The sequence below is a fragment of the Amphibalanus amphitrite genome, unplaced genomic scaffold (genome assembly GCF_019059575.1).
Source record: "Amphibalanus amphitrite isolate SeventyFive unplaced genomic scaffold, NRLGWU_Aamphi_draft 001318F_arrow, whole genome shotgun sequence".
In the NCBI taxonomy this organism is placed as follows: domain Eukaryota; kingdom Metazoa; phylum Arthropoda; class Thecostraca; order Balanomorpha; family Balanidae; genus Amphibalanus; species Amphibalanus amphitrite.
In genome coordinates this window covers 109,462-132,876 of record NW_024882811.1, presented here as the reverse complement: position 1 = coordinate 132,876, position 23,415 = coordinate 109,462, and the positions used below count along the sequence as shown (strand labels likewise).

Here is a 23,415-nt window from a genome sequence, read left to right as displayed (position 1 = left end):
CCTGAGGTCAGGGGTCAGGTCAACGACGCCGAAATGTGGTTTTAGTTTTTCGCAAATAACTTCGACAAAAATGGCCCTAGAGCTACGGCAGTGGTACCATCGCATTTGCCTTGTCAAGCCGCGTTGAATGATATATATTTTGTTTGGGAAAGGTCAATTTTTATGTTGACCTCATATGACCTCGATTGACTTTCGGTTGACCTTTACACATGAAAGGTCGTTTATGATGGATTCGTACCCGCTGATCACGAATCTGGCATCCATTTTCCTCTAACTCTTTATTTAGAGCCTCCGGATGGCAAAATTATCTTATTTATCATTACTAACTTGAATCAGTGAAATAGCATCTAGCAAGGATACTCTTCTGTGACCTTGACCTTTGAGCAGCCTTGTATCGTAAGATGAAGCACAAAAAGGGACCTGATAGGCCTCAAAACATTTCAAAATATCTTGGAAATTAGCACGCAAGATGTACGATAAATTGCAAAGTTTGAGGCCAATTTTGAGCATGACCTTGACCTTGACCTTTGATTTTGAGCGCATTTACGGAATCCTCAGATTCTCTTATTTCGTTTGACACCCAATTTTGCCGGTTTTATGCGTCCTGCCGTCCTCTAGAACGCTTACTTTGATATCACTACACATGTGCCGGTTTTTGCCTTTGACCTTGACCTTGAAAATTGAACTGAGGTCAAAAGTTTAAGGTGCTTTAGAATTGTCTCGTAAGGACCTTACGTTTGGTATCGCTTTTGTTTCCGTAGCTCCCTTATTTACGGAGTTAGACAGGGGGGAGACGAAAACGCCCCCCCCCCCGGGCTGCGGTGGTTGGGATTACCCCCCAGGCCCGCCCGGGTTAACTTCTCTGCACGCTACCTCTGTCATCAGTCATCACGTCACCCCTCCTCCACACTCCCCTCTCTATCAGGGATGACGTCACCAGTATGTTGATGACGTCACAGCCGGCCCTGTGGGCGCCACCTGGTGGCTCACCTGGAGCTCACCGGTGCCGAGTGAGAGTCCCGGCAGCAGGTGGGACAGTCAGGTGGTTGTGCCGGGGGTGAGAGGTGCGGTGAGACGCAGAGGGAGGTGAGCAAAAGGCGGTGTGTCACAGAAGAACGATAACGTGTCATTAAGTGTCACAAAGTAGGTGTGGCAGCGGGCGTCAGAGTGTCAAAGCTCAGCAGATTGTGTCATCGAGTGTCAAGTGTCAGCAAGTGTCACTGAGAGTCGAATCCCACATTTTACGAGACTCTGCAGTGTTTCGAGTTAGGCAGCCGTGAGTGTAAACGCTGAAAGAACGGTCGGTTCGTGATTTCATAGCCATTTTTACCGAACTAACATCGAAAATAGAGTGCCTGCTTACGACGAGGAGAGACGGTGAAGTAAACGGTAAGCCGTTGTTTCCACTATCCCTTGGGTTGGGGAACGCAGCAGCAAGGTGCGCACACCAACATTTGGGGGAGTCTAAGAACGATAATAAAGCACCAATCAGCTCTGATTGCTTTTATTGCGTAACACCAGTATAGCGCCTTTTGGGGCGACTAACGGAGCGAGCGAGGGGGTGAGTCTTGCACGTGCGAACTTTCGAGGGGGTACCTCCAACTGACTTGTGCACGGCACCCTACTGACCGGTTTCTAGCGATGTGCCAAATTTGAGCACAATCGGCCCAGCCGTTCTCGAGATCTGGAAGCGGCACCCTGCACGTGCGCACGTGCAAAATGGGTCCCAACTGACTTGTGCACGGCACCCTACTAACCGGTCCCTAACTGTGTACCAAATTTGAGCGCAATCGGTCGAGCCGTTCTCGAGATCTGGAAACGACCCCTGCACGTGCGCACGTGCAGCAGCACCCCAACTCTGGCACATGGATATGCAGTGCCTAGTGGGTGCCTACCTACATGCCAACTTTCAGCGCAATCGGCCAAGTAGTTACAGAGATGTTGCAACAATTACAAAACGGACACCTCTTCGTTTTGCACGTGGCACGTGCATTAGGGGTCACCCACATGCATCAGGAATAGTCCAATACTTGGTAGAAGGAATGAAGCTACCCTACAAAAATTACCGCATGTAAATCGGTCAAGTGGTTGCTGAGATATAAGCGTCGCACAATCGTGACCACGGCCGGCCGGCCGGCCGGCCGCTCATACTCAGAAATTTCCGTTATTCTACGTAAGACTCCGCTCGCTTCGCTCGCTCCGTAATTACTGCATTTCTTTTCCTTTTCCGTCCTCAATTTGATTACAGAAGCAACTTCTGTAGATCTTACTCGATGAATGTGTTATTCGAAATATCCGATTCGTTACTTTTGATACGTTTCAAACCTCGCGGCCTGGCTTGAACGTTGATGAACATTGTGCCTACAATACCTACATACAGATATCCGAAAATACGTCATTACTTCAGGTGATTACCTAGTATGTCTATCATGACGTACATAGATACTTGCTTCGTTGCTTTTAATGAATATCTTTTTATGTTTACTTGGTCTGTTTTTTACTTACAGAACAGCCCGATTACAACAGGCCGCCGCTCTCTATTTCCTACCCATAATTACATTGCATTGTCCTAAACGTCCGCACAAACCGATGCAAACCATTTAGCAATGTTTCCTGGTGCTCTTTGTGGTCCAGTTACAATCACACTGCTTAATAACTAGCTCGACTTAAAGCAGCGTGCAAGCTACCGTGACGCTGCATGCACCACGATGAGTCAAGGTGCATGGTTGAGCATGAATCAGGCTGAAGCAGTCCTTGAGGTGTCTTCAAGGCTCTCAGACATTCAGAATTTTTGATGGTGACCGGATGCCTGATCGCTGATGAATACAACAATTGACACTTTGTCTAGTGAATTGTGTTAAATGCACATACTTCTTGAAAACCGAGGCCCTTCTGTTCATACTGGCCACAGGAGGCCCCTGAAACCGGTGGTCTGGGAGGGCCCTACAAGCAACACCTAGATGACCTGGCATTGCAAGCCATGAGTCATGTGCGATCAACACTTGTTGTGTATGGAAAACACAAGGCTGGTTGGTCCAGTCTCTTATGACACGGACCGTATTAGGGCTGTAACGTAAGGGAAGCAGAGTAATCCAATGCGTTCCTTCCTTGCTTGGTGAATATGTGTAGGTGAGTGTGTGTGTGTGGGGGGGGGGGGGGGAGGGATGGAAAATGCGCTGTCCTAGCGCCATGCTACCTCTTTTCTAAGGTTGGGATGCATCGTCTAATCTCAAACTCCTCCCCCACTCTAGTCTGTGAAGCCGGGAGGGTTGAATCGCCGTCTCGATCCGACGCCCTGTCCCTCCATCTTCGGCACAAAGACCTTCCGTCGCGGTTAGGTCTGAACTCTAATGTCTAAGAAGGGGAGGCAGTGCGATTGGATTGTGTTTCGAAGCGCATTGTGTTATGGAAACTGGTAAACCAGCTATTAACTACAGTTCAAGAGGCAAACGGTTTAGTCTTATAGCACCAAAGAAATGCACTGAGTCACTGAGGAATCCCATGTTGCAGGCATCACACACATCCACATTTATATAATGTTTTCCCGGGAAGCAAAAACGTTTATGATATTTTTCTGTGACTTAGCTATGTGCATCGTATGCGTTGAACGGAAAAATCTACTGCCAGTGTGACCTTTTCCTCTAGAGATGCGTGCAGACACGCTCTCTGGCAAACAGCGTGGCTAGGACAAATGACGCGCCCGTCTGCATTGTGCGCTGTTTTAGCGCCATTGTCTGACAGATTTGTAACGGAACGTGCGCGCTCATAAAGTGAAACGAAAAAAAAAAAACAGCAAGGCCTAAAAGAGCCATAGATCTGGCATACCGAGAATGACAAACTGTAAGCCTGTCAGCCTTCCCTCCTCCCTCTGTATTCCTCCCTCCTTCCTCTCTCCTTCACCCCCCCCCCCCTCCTCCATTTTCTCTCCCTCACTTCTCCCTACTCCCTCCTCTCTTCTTCACTCCTCCCTCCTTCCTTCCTCCCCATTCCTCTCTCTCTCTCTCTCTCTCTCTCTCTCTCTCTCTCTCTCTCTCTCTCTCTCTCTCTCTCTCTCTCTCTCTCTCTCTCTCTCTCTCTCTCTCTCTCTCTCTCTCTCTCTCTCTCTATTCCCGTGGGATGCGCCTGACACTCCTCGGCCCCTGCCCTCCCACGCGCTGTCCTAACGGTACGGCCGCTTCCGTTCGCGAACCGTGCCCAGTTTCGGCGGCACAGACAATGGCGACGACACGGCGACGGACGGACTGACGGCAGATGGTGAACCAGAGTGATTGACGATAGCAGACAATCAATGAAGAACACTGTATTTGTACTAGACGGACGGTCCTGGATTGACCTGCGCCTGATTGCATGCTTGACCAGCTGGATATGTGTTTGCTGATTTAGTTTGATTTTACATATGAGATATGTTGGTGATAAAATGTGTCAGGGCTGCAGAGCCGGATTTAGAGTCTGAGTCGGAGCTGCTCGGAGACGACAACTCTTCCCAGTGTCGGAGTCGGAGTCGATTTTTGGAAGCCGGAGTTGGACTCTCGGAGTCGGAGTCACCGAAAATGCATTGACTCCGAAGCCCTGAAATACGCCGACTGCGAACATTTATCCTGGGTGACATGAAGACCAAACAGCGTCCCACCACGCAGCTTTTCCAGCGCATCCCTGAACGGGAGAAAAATCGACCCAGTCCACCTCTATCATCTTCACAACAGGCCTATCAATCTCAGAGTCCACCCCATCCTACAATCATCCCAAAGTTGGCCCACATCGCCCACAGCCCGCCCGCGGTTACCCATGTTTGGCCTATAGTTGACCCACAGCCCCACCACAACTCACCCACAGTCAACCCACAGTCCCAGGGGTCACGCTCGTGCCTGTGTCACCAGGTCAGCAGCCTACTTCCTCCCCCCCCCCGTGACCTCGTGGCAGTGTCCGAAGCCGTAGAACAATGGCCTGTCGTGTCTGTCCCCCTGTTATAACGAGACGGGCCGCCTCCTTTGTGATATCAGGAGCGAAAGCCGGTTCAAGAGAGCAGCACTGGAAAGGAAATGTGTCTGAACTCGGCGAAATACTCTGATCTGTCATGTTTGGAAGTTTCTGACCCGTTGTTGTAGTTCATTGAACGCTTTTAACCCGCGCCCCACTGGGGTCTGTGTATAACACGCCCTACTGGGGGGGGGGGGCTATTCATAGCCCCCCTCCTAACTCCGAAACTACTGGGCCGATCGTCAAAATTCAAACGGCGTCTGATAGCCCCGGAAAAACTGTCGAGCGAAACCTAATTTCATTGACCTCGAGGTCACCGATGACGTCACAGGTCAGGTCAAAGTAAAAATTATTAGCACTTTGGCTTGTTCACATTTTGGGCTCTGGCCGCCGTCTTACAAGTCAGATCAGGATCATTTTTGGTTTCCACACTCGTGAACAGATGCTCTAGATACCTTGAGGGTACCAAACTTGTACTTTGATTTTCAGGTCAGGGTCAGGTCATCACAGGTCACGAAAATATTATATCATGCGTCGGTCACGTGACACATGTTTTATGGTCCATTTAGGCCATAGATTTCGAATTTGATGTCGTCTGTGTCATTCAAGGTCATTTTGAGTCGAAATTAGCTTAGGTCAGGTCACTTTCAGGTCAAAAAAGGTCAAATTTTGAAGTTGAAATTTTTCAACAAAAAAGGTGTCTATTGGATGCAGTTTGAGCTCAGGAACACGATGGTGCCATTTATATTGGTGTACGATGCCAAATACGTACTGAAAAATTGATTTGAAAAATTAATAATTGTGAATTTTTTGCAATAATGCGTATAACTTGGCCATTTTTGAAGATATTTAGCTAAAACTTGCTAGAGTTAGTCATAATCATGCGTTCTGTCACATATATTCCGGTTTTTTCGAAAAATCAAAAACTTTTTGAAAAAAATATAAAAATATAAATTTTGAATATTATTATATACAATTTTCGAAATTTTCAAAATTTTGAAAATCCGAGATAGCAGTTTGATAGCGCGGTCAATTCTGAGTCCTTTCATGCAAAGAAATTGGATCTAGCTTAAAAACTGAGCTCTTGGGAGCGATTGCCGTGGTTCAATGTTTTGCGTCGAAATCGGACGAACATGACGTCACTCTGACATCATTTCCGGCCGACCTATGGTAGCTACGAAGTTCAAATTTTGACACAAGGTGTCAAATTGATGCAGCCGAAGGTACTGAAAGTTTGGCGTCGATTCGTCAAGCGAATTGGAAGTTATTGCAGAAAAACGGGAGGGGGGGGGGCTATAAATAGCCCCCCCCCCAGTGGGGCGCGGGTTAATGCATATTATAGGTGTATTTCCATTATGATTTAGCCTAACTTGTGCATCGATATTCTTTTTAGGGAAAACACAAAACATAAGAAGAAAAGAAGAAAACTTCACGTTGATCAACGATATAAATGCCAATCCTGGTCTCCATGCGCCACATTAGTTAGCTGTATCAAAGCACTGGCACAGGGAAAAGTGACTTGTTTTGAGCGCCGACGAAGCGAGGAGTTCAGAGCAGATTGCATAAGAGAATGTCAGGTGAGAGGGATCCATTGGTTTAGAGTCAGCCTTGCGAGATAGGCATTCGCATCATGCGGCCGCCCACGACTGGCACCAGAGCCAGTTACTGCGTTCTGCGGCTGAGTTCAGATCGTGCGCCTTTCCACCGCTGAGTTATGCCATGTCGCTCTCGGCGAGCTAGCGGAAACCAGCCTGGAGATTGTGCCCGGGGTTTGGTGACCCGACGACTTTCCACTGGCGAGTTTCACGACGGGGTGGGGTTGGAGTCACCGGTGTGTCTGTCTGTCCAGTGGGTATGTATCTCCAGGTGTGAGTGGCCTGGCGTCTCTCCGACTGTCTGTGCCTGGTTTGTTGCCTGTATCCTGCTGCATCTTATGCATGGTTGTAGGCATCTACATATCTCGCTATGCATGACTTTCTGGCTCACGGCTGCCTGTCCGGTGTCTGGAGCTGCCTAGTCGTGTTGGCCGTCTGGTTTCGATTTGACCAAGTCTTCTGGTGCGGGATCCTGTTCTGATGCCAGCCACTCTCGTGTGGTGACTTGCTTGCTACGACTCCTCTTCCACCTGTCGCCCTCTCCCCATCTCTCTTTCTCTCTCTCTCTCTCTCTCTCTCTCTCTCTCTCTCTCTCTCTCTCTCTCTCTCTCTCTCTCTCTCTCTCTCTCCCTCTCTCTCTCCCTCTCTCTCTCCCTCTCTCCACCTGTCACTCCCCCTGTCATCTCCCCACCCTGTGACAGGTAGGGAAGGTATTGATTGTAGCTGACAGTCGCAGCAGGATATAGTTGCTGTGAGGACCAACACCTGGTGCTTGACAGCGCCGCACGGTGGTGCCACTTGACCTGTTGGTATAGGAAATTTCATCCAGTTCACTGTGTAGCGCAACGGCAAAGCCGCCTAATTGTATCGTTATTATATAATTTCTCGGCAGAACTTGGAACTGATATTTGTAAAATGTAAAGAAGACTTATTTTAGATCTAACGTCAGCGTGAGAATGGTTATGTATTCAGCATCGTAAATTATCGACGCAAAAATTCAGCTCCTACTTCTCTGCTCCTTTGCAATTGACACGCCTTTTCGACGACGTCTTTTTTGCGTCAGTATGCATTGTATAGTGTCACTCACCCAGGCGCCGTGAGTCTGATCGATATTAGATATATGAGAACCGGATACCGCAGATTAGCTCATTTGATCATTATATCATTTGCGGTGGCTCCTTGTACGAACAACTCACCACACCTCCTAGCCTGCTCGTGACGAGGTTTTTCTTTATACAGGATAGCAGCTCGCTTTGTGTGTACCTATATTTGCGATATTTGAATGAAAATATAGGAACATGCTGCAAGAGATTACCTATCATTTTCCTATATCACATTCCTTTTTTTTGGCATGGTTTTGCTGTAAACGCACATTTTGCACGTAGCAGATTTCACGTTTTCCACATTCATTGGACAACTTTTCTATTCACATTGAGTTCACCGAACAGAAACGATTAACTAAAACAATCTAATATGAGTGTAATCATACACGACAATGCATGACCTGGGCATTTTTGGCAATTCAGAGGTCCAAAGGTCATATCTGAATCGCGGAAAATGCATCCACGCTGTCTTGGGTCAAAGTGCAGGACGAAAAATTGCTCGAATACGCCTAAATGAATTAAAAAATTACACACAATGGACAGCTCGATACGGGACACATGAATAGCACACAGCTGTGGCTTTTTGTTTCGGTCGCCTTCCTTTGCTTCTGCCATGACAGGACTCTTCATCATTCCAAGCAACAGCCTTTCAACGTTTTGTATTTTACAATCATGCACGCACTATAGTGTATTGAAAGAGCATCTGCAATATTCAGCTACGGCAACTCATGCGATCTTATTTTATGCAACGCGTGCAAGGAAGACTACTTTACTACTCGTGCAAGCACATGTCAACAAGCACCTATACCTATCTGTCAACGTCTTACCTTCGGGCGGAGTGCCTCTATAGTTTGCGATTTTCGCCAAGCCGGACGGGATCTGCCGAACCAGATCGGGACCGGACCCTCGGACCAGAACGGGACCGGACCCTCGGACCGGAACGGACCGTTCCCGGTCACGTGAGGCGAGCGGAAGCGGCGCCCCGCAGACATTCGCGGCGCGTCGGCGCCACGCCCTGGGGTGATGCCTGGGGCGGTGCTGAAGGCGGTGCTGAAGGCGGTGCTTACAGCGAGACTCGACTGACGTTTTTGGTGTAATTCGTGGTGTTTTACGCCACAACGCCCCGTCGATGAGAGCCAGACGATGAGACCCTGGTTTTAGAAGACCTGGAACGGTGGTTTGTGGCGTCTTGGGACAATTGCGGTAGTTGGTAGCTGTATTGTAGTCGTACGGAGCATGATGTCACAGAAAGACAATTGCCTTATTTTCAGTTCTGAAATACACGATGCGATAATCAAAACATGCCTTTTCATAAGTTCCTCGAAATCCCATCAAATGTAGGAAAGCTGTGAAACTTAGCTTCCACTGCGAACACGAAGCATGAAGCGAGTATAACGAATGTGCGAAAGCTACTAAGATGAATCCCAGATAATGTCACAGCGCCTGGCTCCGAACAATACAAGTAATCCTTGGCGAATTAGTGCGGAATAACAATGCCACAGCGACAGGAAAGAGATCTGGACCATACAGAGTTGAGGGTACGATGGGCCCAGGTACATGCTAGGACGATGCATCTAAGGAGCAGGGTTGTATACGACTCAATCAATAGCAATCAATTCAATCACGACAAATTTGGGAAACCAATCAAATCAATCAAGTCAGAGCAGTCTTCGGGAATTGATTCAATCGACTCAAACACGACAATGAAAGGAATCATTCAACTCAATCAAACGACTCAAACCAAGACATACATTAGGTTTTTTTGCCCTACCAACTTGGAAAAGTGTCCATAGCAGTCTGGTGTACCTACCTACCTACCTACCTACAGAAGAAACATAAAAATATTGTCATTTAAAATTATAAATGGCGATGCCATTCAAAGTTTCTATGTAATAAGGAAGGATACCTAGTGATGGACAGGTGGATCATGATATTGAGGTTCAATGGGTAGAATTGGAGCAGAAGTTTCATTTAATGGGTGCAAAATAACCCAGTAGTTGACTCGCCCCTTAACCCAAATCACCACCTTTCACCTTAAAGTTGTCAATTTAATTTTGGCCATATTCCAGCTAAGTCATCAGGCCATCTACCCCATGTAAAGCCCCTGTCTGTCTCTTATGTGAGTTATGCGGAGCTCTTCTGAAATGAATCCTGAACATAATGAACCTAGCTAGGTTTCATGCCACACTGACACCATATGAAAGTGTTGAAAATGTGCTACAAATTTGACAACTTCATTAGGTATGCTTTATGAAGACAGCAGGAAAGCAGGTAGGTAGGACCTACTTACCTGCCTAGATGTGTCACTGGCTAGTGGCTACCAACAGTACCAAAGAAGGTAGATAGGTTATATGTGAAGAATTCAAAACATTTTATTGCAATACAAAACTGTTAGGACTGGGGGATAGGGATGAGGATTAAAAAGGGTGCGACTGCGAAACAAAGAAAACGTTTTGCCAATAAGTATGCTAAGCTTTTATAAATCCTTATTCTACGTCTTTTGATTTTTTGGTAAGATGACGTCATTGATTATCATGTAGTATGGTAGATCATCATAAAATAAATCGGTTGTACAACACCAATTTCGTTTTAATTATTATTTCATTTGAAATAAAACCACTTAATAATATTCGGTAAAATATTTTAAGGAAAATGAAATATATTTGATATGTTATGCTTCGGCTCTCAGGAGAAAGGGATCAAGAAACGTTCTGCTGCAAATTAAACAATGCAGCAAATTAGCTATTAATTAGGTACGTAAACGTAATTAGCGAGACGAAAACGGCGCTTTTGTTTCAGTTATTTTTGTAGGGGTTTCAGATATTTATAGAGTTCAGTGGGTTGTTTCTAAGGAGATGTGGAGATGTGAATTATTAATTAATCACACTTTTTAGTATATAGGGCCTTACACTTAATTAAATCATCTGGAATAAAAAAAAACGTTTCCTGCTGAGTGCACACACAGAGAAAAAATCACCCCAAAAAATAGGGTACTACAGAGTACCGATTCTGCACTACTATTTCGGGTATGTTTACCTTAAAAATGCAGGTAATCCCATCCCAGTCGTGTCTTGCTACCACCATAATCAAGGTACCCGAATTCCATTACATCTTTTTCCTACTCTTGATTTTCCGTTCATTCGAAGACGCTTTTCAGGGTACACCGCTATTTGAGGTAACGCTACGCAATTATTACGGGTAGTAATACACTACTTTCGGGTTTTTGTACCATGCCCCAGGTTCATTTACCTCGTATTTTGGGGTAGTGTAACCTATTATGAGCGCATAAATATGGGTCGGATAACCCAATGTGGTGTAAATGTACGCCAATCGCTCTGCAGAGTGCCAAATCTGTACCATTTTTGCGGGTACCACGGTTCTGAGGGTTTCGTAACCAGGTGCTCGTATCCAGTGTCATCAGGTACTTGTACACCACGCGTCGGTTCTGCTACATTCCGCTACGCAGTTCACCGGAACAATCTGCTAAAATATACGCACACCGCAGTATATCCCGCGCCCCGCTGGGCTATTCAGCCATACGCGCCCTGCTGGGGGGGGGGGGGGGGGCAGATTCTGCCCCCCCCCCCTGTCTAACTTCCGAACCGATTGTCGTAGAAAGACGGGGAAAACGCCGGCGCCGGGACGGCCGGCGATTCCAGCGATCTGTTTGGTCGAGCGCTTAGTTGGTAGGAAGCTGGTAGGCATTTTTGTAAATTGAAAAGTATGATGTTTTAAAATAATTTTCCTTTACAGAATCGCTTAAATGAATTATTCGTTGAGAATAAAGGCGTCTTGCACGACAAAATATTTGTATTTCGTGTCGCTTAGTTGCGCCATCTGTTATATACCAACGTTGGTATATTAGTTATCCTAGCAGAGGTGGGGATGGAATCGAAAATTTTTCGTTTTTTCTTGCGTCGCAAGCAATTTTAAAAAATCGTACTTGACTTTCCAAACACATGCATGTGTTGTCATGGTCATTTGGCTTTATTTCAGCCACACTCGTTTGCACTCACCTGGTGTCTGGTACTGCAGACGGCGTTTCTTGACATCCCAGTGCTGTTTCTTGTTGACTTGACGGCTTGGTGCCCTTGCAAAACACGATCCACCACCACACTCGACCGGGAAAGAAAGTCGCGCAGCTCACTTGCACAATAAAACGCGTGAAACGCCATTAGCACTCGCCGTGCGGCTCCCAGCCTCACACACACACCCATCACGCCGGCCACGGCGGCACAAACTGAAAGCCTGCGCGCCAAAACAGTCAAACGTGGAACGATGATTGGTGGAGAGCAACACCCTTCTGCGCATGCGCGACTTAGGTCACGCCCCCTGAGTTTCTGACAGCATCAGGTAAAATTACTAACAAAAAGGTAACTACCTAAAAATAAGTAGTCAGAAAACCGCATTTAAGTACTTATACACCCTTATGAGTTGATGCATGTTACAGGTACCTGCTTTTCAGTGACAAGTAGTAAAAAAACATGCTGCCAGAGTAGCTCTATCACGACCGATTCTGATTTTTCGGGTAAAGATACCACTCTGTTTGTTAATGATACCCCGAATTTGCAGGGTACTGTGAACCTTGAAGGTACATTTACTAGTATGTGTGTAAAAAGAACCATTGGTGTACGGGAACCCCAAATAAACGGTGTGTAACTATTCCTATTCAGGTTTTCATACCTGAGAAATAAGGGTACTGGTACTCCTCATATGTAAAAAAATCCCATAGAGGGGTAATTATTTTTCTGTGTGCAGAAAGGTAGGTACACACAGAGAAAAAATCACCCCCAAAAATAGGGTACTCCAGAGTACCGATTCTGCACTACTATTTCGGGTATGTTTACCTTAAAAATGCAGGTAATCCCATCCCAGTCGTGTCTTGCTACCACCATAATCAAGGTACCCGAATTCCATTACATCTTTTTCCTACTCTTGATTTTCTGTTCATTCGAAGACGCTTTTCAGGGTACACCGCTATTTGAGGTAACGCTACGCAATTATTACGGGTAGTAATACACTACTTTCGGGTTTTTGTACCATGCCCCAGGTTCATTTACCTCGTATTTTGGGGTAGTGTAACCTATTATGAGCGCATAAATATGGGTCGGATAACCCAATGTGGTGTAAATGTACGCCAATCGCTCTGCAGAGTGCCAAATCTGTACCATTTTTGCGGGTACCATGGTTCTGAGGGTTTCGTAACCAGGTGCTCGTATCCAGTGTCATCAGGTACTTGTACACCACGCGTCGGTTCTGCTACATTCCGCTACGCAGTTCACCGGAACAACCTGCTAAAATATACGCACACCGCAGTATATCCCGCGCCCCGCTGGGCTATTCAGCCATACGCGCCCTGCTGGGGGGGGGGGGGGGGGCAGATTCTGCCCCCCCCTGTCTAACTTCCGAACCGATGGTCGTAGAAAGACGGGGAAAACGCCGGCGCCGGGACGGCCGGCGATTCCAGCGATCTGTTTGGTCGAGCGCTTAGTTGGTAGGAAGCTGGTAGGCATTTTTGTAAATTGAAAAGTATGATGTTTTAAAATAATTTTCCTTTACAGAATCGCTTAAATGAATTATTCGTTGAGAATAAAGGCGTCTTGCACGACAAAATATTTGTATTTCGTGTCGCTTAGTTGCGCCATCTGTTATATACCAACGTTGGTATATTCGTTATCCTAGCAGAGGTGGGGATGGAATCGAAAATTTTTCGTTTTTTCTTGCGTCGCAAGCAATTTTAAAAAATCGTACTTGACTTTCCAAACACATGCATGTGTTGTCACATGTGACATGGTCATTTGGCTTTATTTCAGCCACACTCGTTTGCACTCACCTGGTGTCTGGTACTGCAGACGGCGTTTCTTGACATCCCAGTGCTGTTTCTTGTTGACTTGACGGCTTGGTGCCCTTGCAAAACACGATCCACCACCACACTCGACCGGGAAAGAAAGTCGCGCAGCTCACTTGCACAATAAAACGCGTGAAACGCCATTAGCACTCGCCGTGCGGCTCCCAGCCTCACACACACACCCATCACGCCGGCCACGGCGGCACAAACTGAAAGCCTGCGCGCCAAAACAGTCAAACGTGGAACGATGATTGGTGGAGAGCAACACCCTTCTGCGCATGCGCGACTTAGGTCACGCCCCCTGAGTTTCTGACAGCATCAGGTAAAATTACTACCAAAAAGGTAACTACCTAAAAATAAGTAGTCAGAAAACCACATTTAAGTACTTATACACCCTTATGAGTTGATGCATGTTACAGGTACCTGCTTTTCAGTGACAAGTAGTAAAAAAACATGCTGCCAGAGTAGCTCTATCACGACCGATTCTGATTTTTCGGGTAAAGATACCACTCTGTTTGTTAATGATACCCCGAATTTGCAGGGTACTGTGAACCTTGAAGGTACATTTACTAGTATGTGTGTAAAAAGAACCATTGGTGTACGGGAACCCCAAATAAACGGTGTGTAACTATTCCTATTCAGGTTTTCATACCTGAGAAATAAGGGTACTGGTACTCCTCATATGTAAAAAAATCCCATAGAGGGGTAATTATTTTTCTGTGTGTAGGTGCATCGCCAGGTTCTATCACCAGGATTGGAGCAGTTATTGCAGTTGAAAGTCAAAGTTGGCTGTTCATGTTTAGGCCCTGTTCTTTATTTGGCCATCTACCCCGTATTGCAGTTGTGATGACAAGTAGTTTTCAGTGTAGTTTTGTGATTTTTGATGTCATCAATTGGTGTCATTATTTTTCGTCAACTAAAACTTATTTGAACTTTCCATTCAATCGACTCAATCATACGAGTCACTCTAATTTTCGGGAATCAAATCAGTCAACCAGTCGCTAAAGTCAAACGAGTCAGTCAACCAGTCATCTCGAAAAGTCAATCGACTCAATCCAATCAACTCAAAATACGCGTTGAAACAAATCAATCAATTCAATCGACTTGATTGGTATACAACCCTGCTAAGGAGATGCACCATCACCTCTCCCTCTCTCTCTCTCTCTCTCTCTCTCTCTCTCTCTCTCTCTCTCTCTCTCTCTCTCTCTCTCTCTCTCTCTCTCTCTCTCTCTCTCTCTCTCTCCCAGTTGACCATCTGTAGTAAGCACCATCTGCTGGCATCATCTCCTCCCTATCAGCAGCGTCACCCAGGCCTCATCTCTGTCTTCTTTGTCTTTTCTACACCACCCGCCGCGAAACGAGGCTGCCGCAGGGGGTGGCAGGTGACGCTCCCGCTGTCATGGTTCGTCACACCACCCGAGGACGGTGCCGCACCTGTTGGTCGATCCATCGTGTCCGTCTCAGTGGTGACGGCGCGAGTACTGAAGGGGACGTTGTTGTTTCTTATGTTGGAGGCACTTAATGGCTATTGAAACGACCGGGTTTTCCCAAATTTTCTTTGGCTTGGCTAAGTCGTTTTTTTTGGGAAAAATATTCGAAGCTCCCATCATCACTGGAAATTCTGTTTCCTCATTCTACTCCAATTCCTTTCTATCATCGTTAGTTGTTTCCTTACCCGAAATGATCACATTTCTTTTCAAACCCAATAAAGACGGCAGTGATACATATTTTGTTTAACAGCTGCATATAATACTTCTATGCTTAAAGCATAATCAAAAACGGTTCACTGCTGTTTATTAGGTCATTATATTTCTGGAATCAATTGCATGAGAACTTGCTATTTTATCGCAGCTCGACACTATTGAGCCCTCAATTAGTGCATTAATCGATTCGCTTCCATCTTTTGTTTACCTGTTCGCTTGTTTTGAAACTCCTGCCTGTTATATTGAGGCCTGCGCTCATGGGATTCTTTTAGCCACGTGCCTCTCCCCTACCCCTCCCCTCGGTGTTGGGGAGAGTCCAGTCACCTGGTCAGGGTGTTCTGGTTCGCCGCCACTCTCCCCTCCCTCCCCTCCCTTTCCCTCCCCTCTCCCCCACTAGCAGGCCGCCGCCGTACCAGTCTCTGGTCGGCCGGCGAATGGCAGCTGTGGGAGGGAGGAGAGGGGGGGGGGCACCCCGCGTCATGGATCATTGGACGCGTAGTGGCCACTGAAATGGACACTGAAATGGACACTGGGATACTGGATCCAGTAGACACAGCACAGAGCAGTGACCAACTTATAATGAAAGATTGTGTGGGAGTATCTGCATGCGAAAGTTGACGGATGTGCGGTGAAAATAATACAGTGATGATTATTCCAAGTGAGATGCTGAAAACAGACGCTCACCATGAGGCTAAGTACTGTGTCGGTAACTTATCTATTTGGCTCTATGCTGCTCTAAAAAAATGATGTTCTGAGGATATTCAATTAATTTCCCAACTAATATCAATAGACTACCTACGGCAGACAGGACAGGGGTCTATGCCATGATGTATTATGTTGCTGAAATAACAACAACAACAACAAGCTGCAGATAAGACTGATAAGTCAAAAATGCAAAACGCTGCTAACAATAAAGTGTAGCATCATTGCTGAGAGCGGCCCCCCAAGGCCACAATATACACGACTCCTGGCGTTTAAAACGTCTGCACGTTTGCCGTCTCAACTCCGCGAAGGCTGAGCCAGCTGCACAGACCACTGGTAACGGTTCTCCCACCAAAGGATCGCAAAAACTGGACACCACACGGGGCGCGACGGGCTACCAGCACGACGCCGCGGTCACGTGACCTCGCTGAGCCACGTGACTTCGAGTGACCCCGGCAAAGTCACGTGCTATTACTGCTAGGTAGGGAGGCAGTCACGTAGTGCCAAAAAGTGCAAGAATGCGAGATGACACAAAAAAGTGCCAGACTTGGACTCATCCATATAGTCTAGGAAATGCCTCTGATACCTAAGTCTAGCATGTTTCTAATAATAGGAAACAACGTTCCCGCATTTTCAAGAACATTTGCTAAAAATGAAAAGTGAGAAGTGGCAAAGGCAGCCGGCCCAGCAGTTCAAAGAGAAGCTTTTTATCCGTTTTAGGCCACGCTCTTTTCAAAGACCACAGTCACTCACGGCCACAGTGATAAGGACACGGTTCGCCATTCTTCCGTCCTCTTATCGCTCGTCACGTCACAGACAGACGTCACGGTCACGGCGCGTCACGAGGCGCCACGGTGCGTCACGAAACGTGACGAGCTGTCACGGCAGAGCGGAGCCGCTGTAACGGCACGTTACTGTGCGTAACGTGACTTTGCTGCTCCGCTAGGCATCTTAATTTGATCGATTTTCCTGACGCCTGATTTGGCTGGGCGTTGCGGGAGACATGATTTTTTTTTAGGATAAAAGAAAGTTGCATAATTTTGAATTTTGTTGGCACATATATTGCAGACCGAGAGCAAAGTTGCATTCAAATTGGCAATGCAAACGCACGGCACTGGCTTTTCCTATTAATTGCCTATTTTTGATCATTGGCGTGCCCCCTCGGGCACTCAAAATGCCATTCTACTCTTAGGACAGCTTGGTATATGTTGCTGTGGATGATGTAAACCATTCAGTTATTGTAGTACCATGTACATTCTCGGAGTTCAACGACCATTTCAGGTTGCAAATCTCTCGCAGACCTCTGGAACTTGCCACCAGACAAGCTTTCGCTGTGAAACTCGTTCCCATTTTTTTTTATGATTCCTTTGCACAGTACCGTTGAGAGCAAAAACCGGCTGTGACACCAGATTTTAGCCAGCTGTTGGCCAGCTGCATCCGACAGGAGGTCGGGCAACAAACGAGGTCAAATACGTGACCAAGGCTCAGACCAGTGACCCATTGGACCAGAGGATGCCCCAGTATCCCGCTGGACCGAGGACCACTGCCCATTGGCCTGGTGGACCAACTGTAGTCTGTAGTCCAGATGACCAGTGAGCCGATTGCAGAGGACCGGCCGGTGGTTTGACGACTGCATGGTCCACTGGTCACCTCTGGATTCTGGATTCACCTCTCGGTCTGATGGTCTGGTTGGGTATGTGGTGATAAGTGGACTGTGGACGCATTTCCGCTGCGAGCGACACAGCTGGTCACATATATCCGCAATCCGCATGTAAAAGCAAGCGCGGAGAAAGTAAAACACACAAAACAAGGCTCCGTTATAAATTCTGTCATGAACTTAGGTTACTGTTATCTGATGATATATATGTGCATTGGCATAATCTATTATCCCGCGCCCCGTTGGGCTCTGCCGAGCAGCGCGCCCCGTTGGGGGGGGGGGGGTGGCATTTTGGCCCCCCCTAACCCTAGAGCGCCTAGGGGGGGGGGGTTGTATCAACCCCCCCCCCCCCTGAGGTTTTTTCGAAGTGCACGCTAAACGGCTCGTCGTAGCGGGCTGAAATTTTCAATACCCTCTGGGGCAGCCTTTGCGCATCTTTTGCCGAAAAAAAATTGATAGGGTCATGTCAGGTCACGGAGTTATGACGTCATAAGAGGTACAGCCTCCGGCCGACAGTTACCAAACGTGTGCGCCGAATCCCTAGGTTTTCTGCCGGTGATACCCACATTGTTTGATGGATCATGATGAAACTTCCCATGCATGTTGGGGCAAGCATTGGCTATCGTGTGGTGCAAGAAAATTGACCGGGTCAGGTCAGGTCACGGAGCTATGACGTCACAAGAGGAACAGCGTCCGGTACTATTTTTGAAAAGCGCCCGAACCACTATTTTGCTAATTCTTGTCACCTCAATGGGAATATGCAGCAATATTAGCTTCTATAGGGAGCAAATGGACCTCCCAAATCCAAAAATACAATCAGATTTCAAAAATTTAAATTTTGATTTTTCGAATTTCTGCCGCCGACTGTGACCTTGCCGACTTCCGGCGCTCCCAACGCGCCATTTTTAGAGCTAGGGAAACGAAATACATATCAAACGATAGAGAATTGATCAAGGAACACGATAGTGAAGGTTTCAAGTCGATATCTCCCACCGTTTTGCCGCAATCGCCGCGGAAAGTTGAAAAAGTTTGATTTTTTCGGAAAATTTGACCTTTGACCGGTCATAAGTAGGTCAAATGTTGACCTAGGACCAAAAAATATACCACCAATCGCGAGATCTCGTTGAGAGCAATCCGTTGGTTTTTTCCGCTAAGCTCTACGACCTTCCGTTTCGAAACGCCAGGGGGGGGGGTCGTAACAACCCCCCCCCCCCCTGGTCGTTCGTGTTATGAGAAATGGCCTGGTCGTGCGAGGGCTAAGATCTCGAGAACCACGCAACCTAGCGACAAGCTGCAAACGGTGTTGGATAGCCCTATCAGGGAACTACCTTGTGACCCAATTTTATTGACCTAGGTCAAACCGATGACGTCACAGGTCAGGTCAAAGGTCCAATTTTCACCGTTTACAGGCATTTCAAGAAATGCGTTGTAAAATCGAGTAAAATGCATTTCATTGAAAATAATCGATGGGGAAATGTTCTTCAAACAGGTATTTTGCTATCTGAGGTCATTGATACCAGGTCAGGTCACAGAGGTCAGGTCACGGGGGGGTCACAATATGAAAGTGTCGCGTGATACATGTTTTATGGTCCATTTTACATGACATATGCGATTATGTGGGTCAGGCAGCCTTTGGGGCCAGCTTAGGTCACGTTTTGGTCAAGGTCAGGTCAAGGTCAGGTCAAAAAAGGTCAAATTTCAAAGTTGATATTTTTGCATAGGGTATCGAATCGATGCAGCTCGTCACGGGGAGTTCAATGGTGGCCTTTGTTTTGCGCTACGAGATCTAGAATTGCTAAAAATTGCGTTTGAAAATTTGACGTCATCAATTTTGAACAGTTTTTTCGCTATAACTTGGCCAAAAAACGAGATATCGATCTGAAATTTGGTATGTATATAGAAGAGCACAGGGACTATCACATGTATTCCGGTTTTTCGAAATTCGGAAAGTTTTTGTTTTTTTTAATTTTTCTAAAAAAATCAATTTTTTGAATTTTTTTAGGTCAAATACCACAAATTTTGAAAATCCGAGATAGCAGTTTTGTAGCGTCGCTTTTTGTCTACTAGAACATATAAAGAACTTTGAAATTGCTTGATAACTCTAGATTTGGTGAGCGTTTAAAGATTGCATGTTTTTTGCTCATTTTTGCTCGAACATGACCTCAGTTTGACCTCAATAACTCCTGACGTAAGGTGACCTAAGACTTGAAATTTGGTGTGAAGGTGTCAAATTGATGCCCGGGAAGGTACTGAAAATTTGGCGGCGCTGCGCGCCACCGTTTTCTTGCTATTCAGGAAAAACCACAGGGGGGAGGGGCAAAATGCCCCCCCCAACGGGGCGAGGGTCTCACGCTCAATAGCTGCCTTGCTTACAAGCAAGGCTGCCTTGCTTATAAGCAAGGCAGCTGTTGAGCGTGAGACCCTCGCCCCGTTGGGGGGGGGGCATTTTGCCCCTCCCCCCTGTGGTTTTTCCTGAATAGCAAGAAAACGGTGGCGCGCAGCGCCGCCAAATTTTCAGTACCTTCCCGGGCATCAATTTGACACCTTCACACCAAATTTCAAGTCTTAGGTCACCTTACGTCAGGAGTTATTGAGGTCAAACTGAGGTCATGTTCGAGCAAAAATGAGCAAAAAACATGCAATCTTTAACAGCCATATATGAACAGCCATATATGGCTGTTCTGCGCCTCTAAGTAGAGATGTCAATCAGATACCAAGTTTTTGGTATACCGATACCAAACCGATACCAACTTGGTATTTGGTATTTCAAGGCTAATGCATTTGGTATTTTGTTGGTATTGTGAATCAGCCCTACTGTAAAAGAGGCTGTGAATTTGGTAAAAAGTTGGTATTTTCCTGAGTTTACCAAGTTGGTTCGGTTTCGGTATTCTTCCGTGGTTATTGTTGGTATTTGGTTTGCTATCGGTATCAAGATTTTCCGTAATTGACAGCACTACCTCTAAGCATTGCTCGAATTTTACTTTTCTCAAATAATGTCGGAACAATCCAGACTCCAATGCCCTGACCAGACTTATTGTTGAAAGACTGATCACTGATCAGAATCATAGTCGTCTTGTAAAGTAGTTCTGTGTACCTATCACTCACGTTTACCATTTCCTCGCAGTCGTATTTGCCGCCTTCAGCAAACGTCTCAACAAGGAACAAAAACAGCGTATGACGGGCAGCTAAATTACGAAAGTATCATCCCTCGCTCTGCTGCACTCCGTTATTTACTTTGCTGCCACTCCCCACCCCACCCCAGGCGGGGCGTCTCCATTTCAGCAGGCTTTTTCTACCAGGCCGAGGGGAAGTGAGGGGATTCAGAAGGAGGAGACCGGGACAGGATGTGGGGCCACGCGCCGGGAAACAGCTGGCGCCACAGACATGGCGCACACCCACAGAACACACACAAACGCGGCGCAGGTGCTCGCGCCATTAGCGCCGCGCTCATGTTTTCCATAACGGCTCAGAGCAAGGGTTTCGCGGCGGAAAAATAGGAGCGCGTGAGGCTCGGACCACCGGGTGGCACGGCTGGTGGTGGAGGACCGCCACAGGAGGTACCGATCCGTGGTTAGTGCCGAGGTTGTGTCACGGTTGATGCCCTAGTTGATACTCTGGTTGATAGTGCACCATTGGCGTCGAGATGAGTGCGTTATGTGTCGCGGTTTCGTAATGTGCGATTGTGCTCCAGTTGGCACAGAGATTGGTGATAAGCAGATTGCATAGTGGTACCGTGTGTTTGGCCGCGATTGCACTGGTGCTGCGGTCTGGTGCTGTAGTTTGGAACTGATATCCTGCGCCGTTTCTATGGTGCAGCGACTAGTACTCTGTTCTGTATCTCGCGCGGTGCCGCGGTCTGTTGGTCAGCGATGCCGCACTGTCAGATCCCGCTCTGTGAGTCTGAACTCTGAACACGGTCAGATATGCCGCACTGTCAGACCCCGCTGTGAGTCTGAACACGGTTAAATATGACAGTCAGATTCCGCTGAGTCTGAACGTGGTCAGATAAGGCGAACAGTCAGATTGCGCTGAGTCTGAACGCGGTCACCGACACAGGCACCGGAGCGTAACCCGCAGCGTCCCACGCCGAGAGCTGGACCTTGGAAATGACGGGCATGTCGGCTGGTCATTTATCCAGCGATGTCAGTCCAGTCCCATGGAAATTGGCCCAGCTCTGACCATTGTCAGTGGAGATCAAACGAACTAACTAACATCATATCAGCAAACGTGTCTGACAAAAGCAACAGAAACGTCAGCGTCGACTCAACTATCAAATTTAGCACTGCCGGGGACAGCAACGCGGCTCACTTTTTATCTAGCCTCAAAATACTGAAGCCAGATACACAACCACTGTACATGATGGTTCATAAACAGCACGCACTCCACTCAGTCTTTCAGCGTGAATGCCAGATGCATAACACTCGAATCAGATGACTGGAAACGGGACTCATAGTGTTTTATGAAACGTCACGGTGATCTCCACTGAGGGGTTTTTAGAGGAGGCGACGCTCAGCAAAAACGGTAGCGCTAATTTTGATTTGTGAGAGTTCATAAACCTCACCAATCTCAGGAGTTTTTGTCGTCTGCACGTGCCGTCATTCATCGAAATGCATTTCCAAGCCGGGTAGAAAACATGACGATGGGTCATAGTGCGTGTTTACGCGCTACACATACACTAACCCTTTTAAATGTAATTTCGTTGGCTTTCGAAAATCTTGCTTGCAAAAGCACCGTAGCCTTTCTATATGAAATATGGCTGGCAAAAGAAAGTACAGCTATAAAAGACACATCGCGCTGTATGGAAGCATGACAGGCAGTTAATTCAGATTCGCAAAATGTTGTGCATAGTTAGATAAACCGTCTCTAATCTCGCTTTATCCGAAGACAAAGATTCCCCCAAGAAATGCCCCCTAGCCAAGCCTCCTCCGGCGGAAGCCGTTCTCCCCTCCGCTGTGTGACCCGACGCCCCTGCAGCTGCCGCCTCCCCATGGCCGCGCTCTCACCAGACGCCCGTCAGTTTCCGGACAAAAAGCGCGACAATTCCGGCGTCTCCGGCGCGCAGAGACGCTCCTGGCGCAGAGATGTCTCCGGTGTGTTTTCGGAAAACGTCGCGACGACACTACTGTCGTCATCGTCGACGGAAATGGCGGCAGCGACGGCAGCGACGGAAATGGCGGCTGGGATGAAGGTGGTGAAGGAAGAGGCTAATCGAGAGAAGAATATGTCACTTATGGGATGGCGGAACGAGGGAGATGGGCAAAGGAGTTGATGGGCCTGGTCGGATACGAACGGAAAACTTGCTGTGGTAGGATATGATTGGTTTCCGGCATGGTTTCCTATGGATGGTCTTGGCAACTGTCCGGTGAAACACCAATGGACTTTGAAAAACTTAGTACGGATAAATTGCGAGTAGATACCATCTCATGTAAAGAGTGAACAACTTATGCGATGCATCAGATCAGAACTTCAAAATAGCAAATTGTACGAATTACCAGCCGTGTATTGACTGCTTATATGGAAAAAATAATTCTTAGATCATACATTGCTTTAAAGGGACTATCCCACCTTCTAAAATGTTGTTAAAACCAGTTAAATTGTGCCCGACTTTATAGATTGGATGACCAGGAACACAGTTCTGGCATTTATTTTTCATGAAACATCTTAGGCTTCCCATATTCCAAACACAAACTTTCAAATATGTGACGTCACAGCCCAAAATTACCTCCTTCCCCAGGCCACATTACTGTCATAAAGCTGATTCTTTTTACTCTGTAGGCACCACAACAAAGTTCAGACCAAGTTTTAAGCGATTTTTCAACGAACAAACCCA

At 46.9% G+C, this 23,415-nt stretch overlaps 1 protein-coding gene across 2 annotated transcripts in view; it reads left to right on the top strand.

The window, feature by feature from the left end:
* Nucleotides 1-1,030: 1,030 nt before the first annotated feature.
* Nucleotides 1,031-23,415, top strand: part of LOC122372113 (rab11 family-interacting protein 4-like) — an 87,047-nt gene continuing 64,662 nt past the window's right edge. The window contains exon 1 of one of the 2 annotated variants that reach the window (XM_043348989.1): nucleotides 1,031-1,389. The gene's annotated coding sequence lies outside the window, so the exon portion shown is untranslated. The remainder of the gene's footprint in view (nucleotides 1,390-23,415) is intronic. The other variant, XM_043348986.1, reaches the window with a different exon arrangement.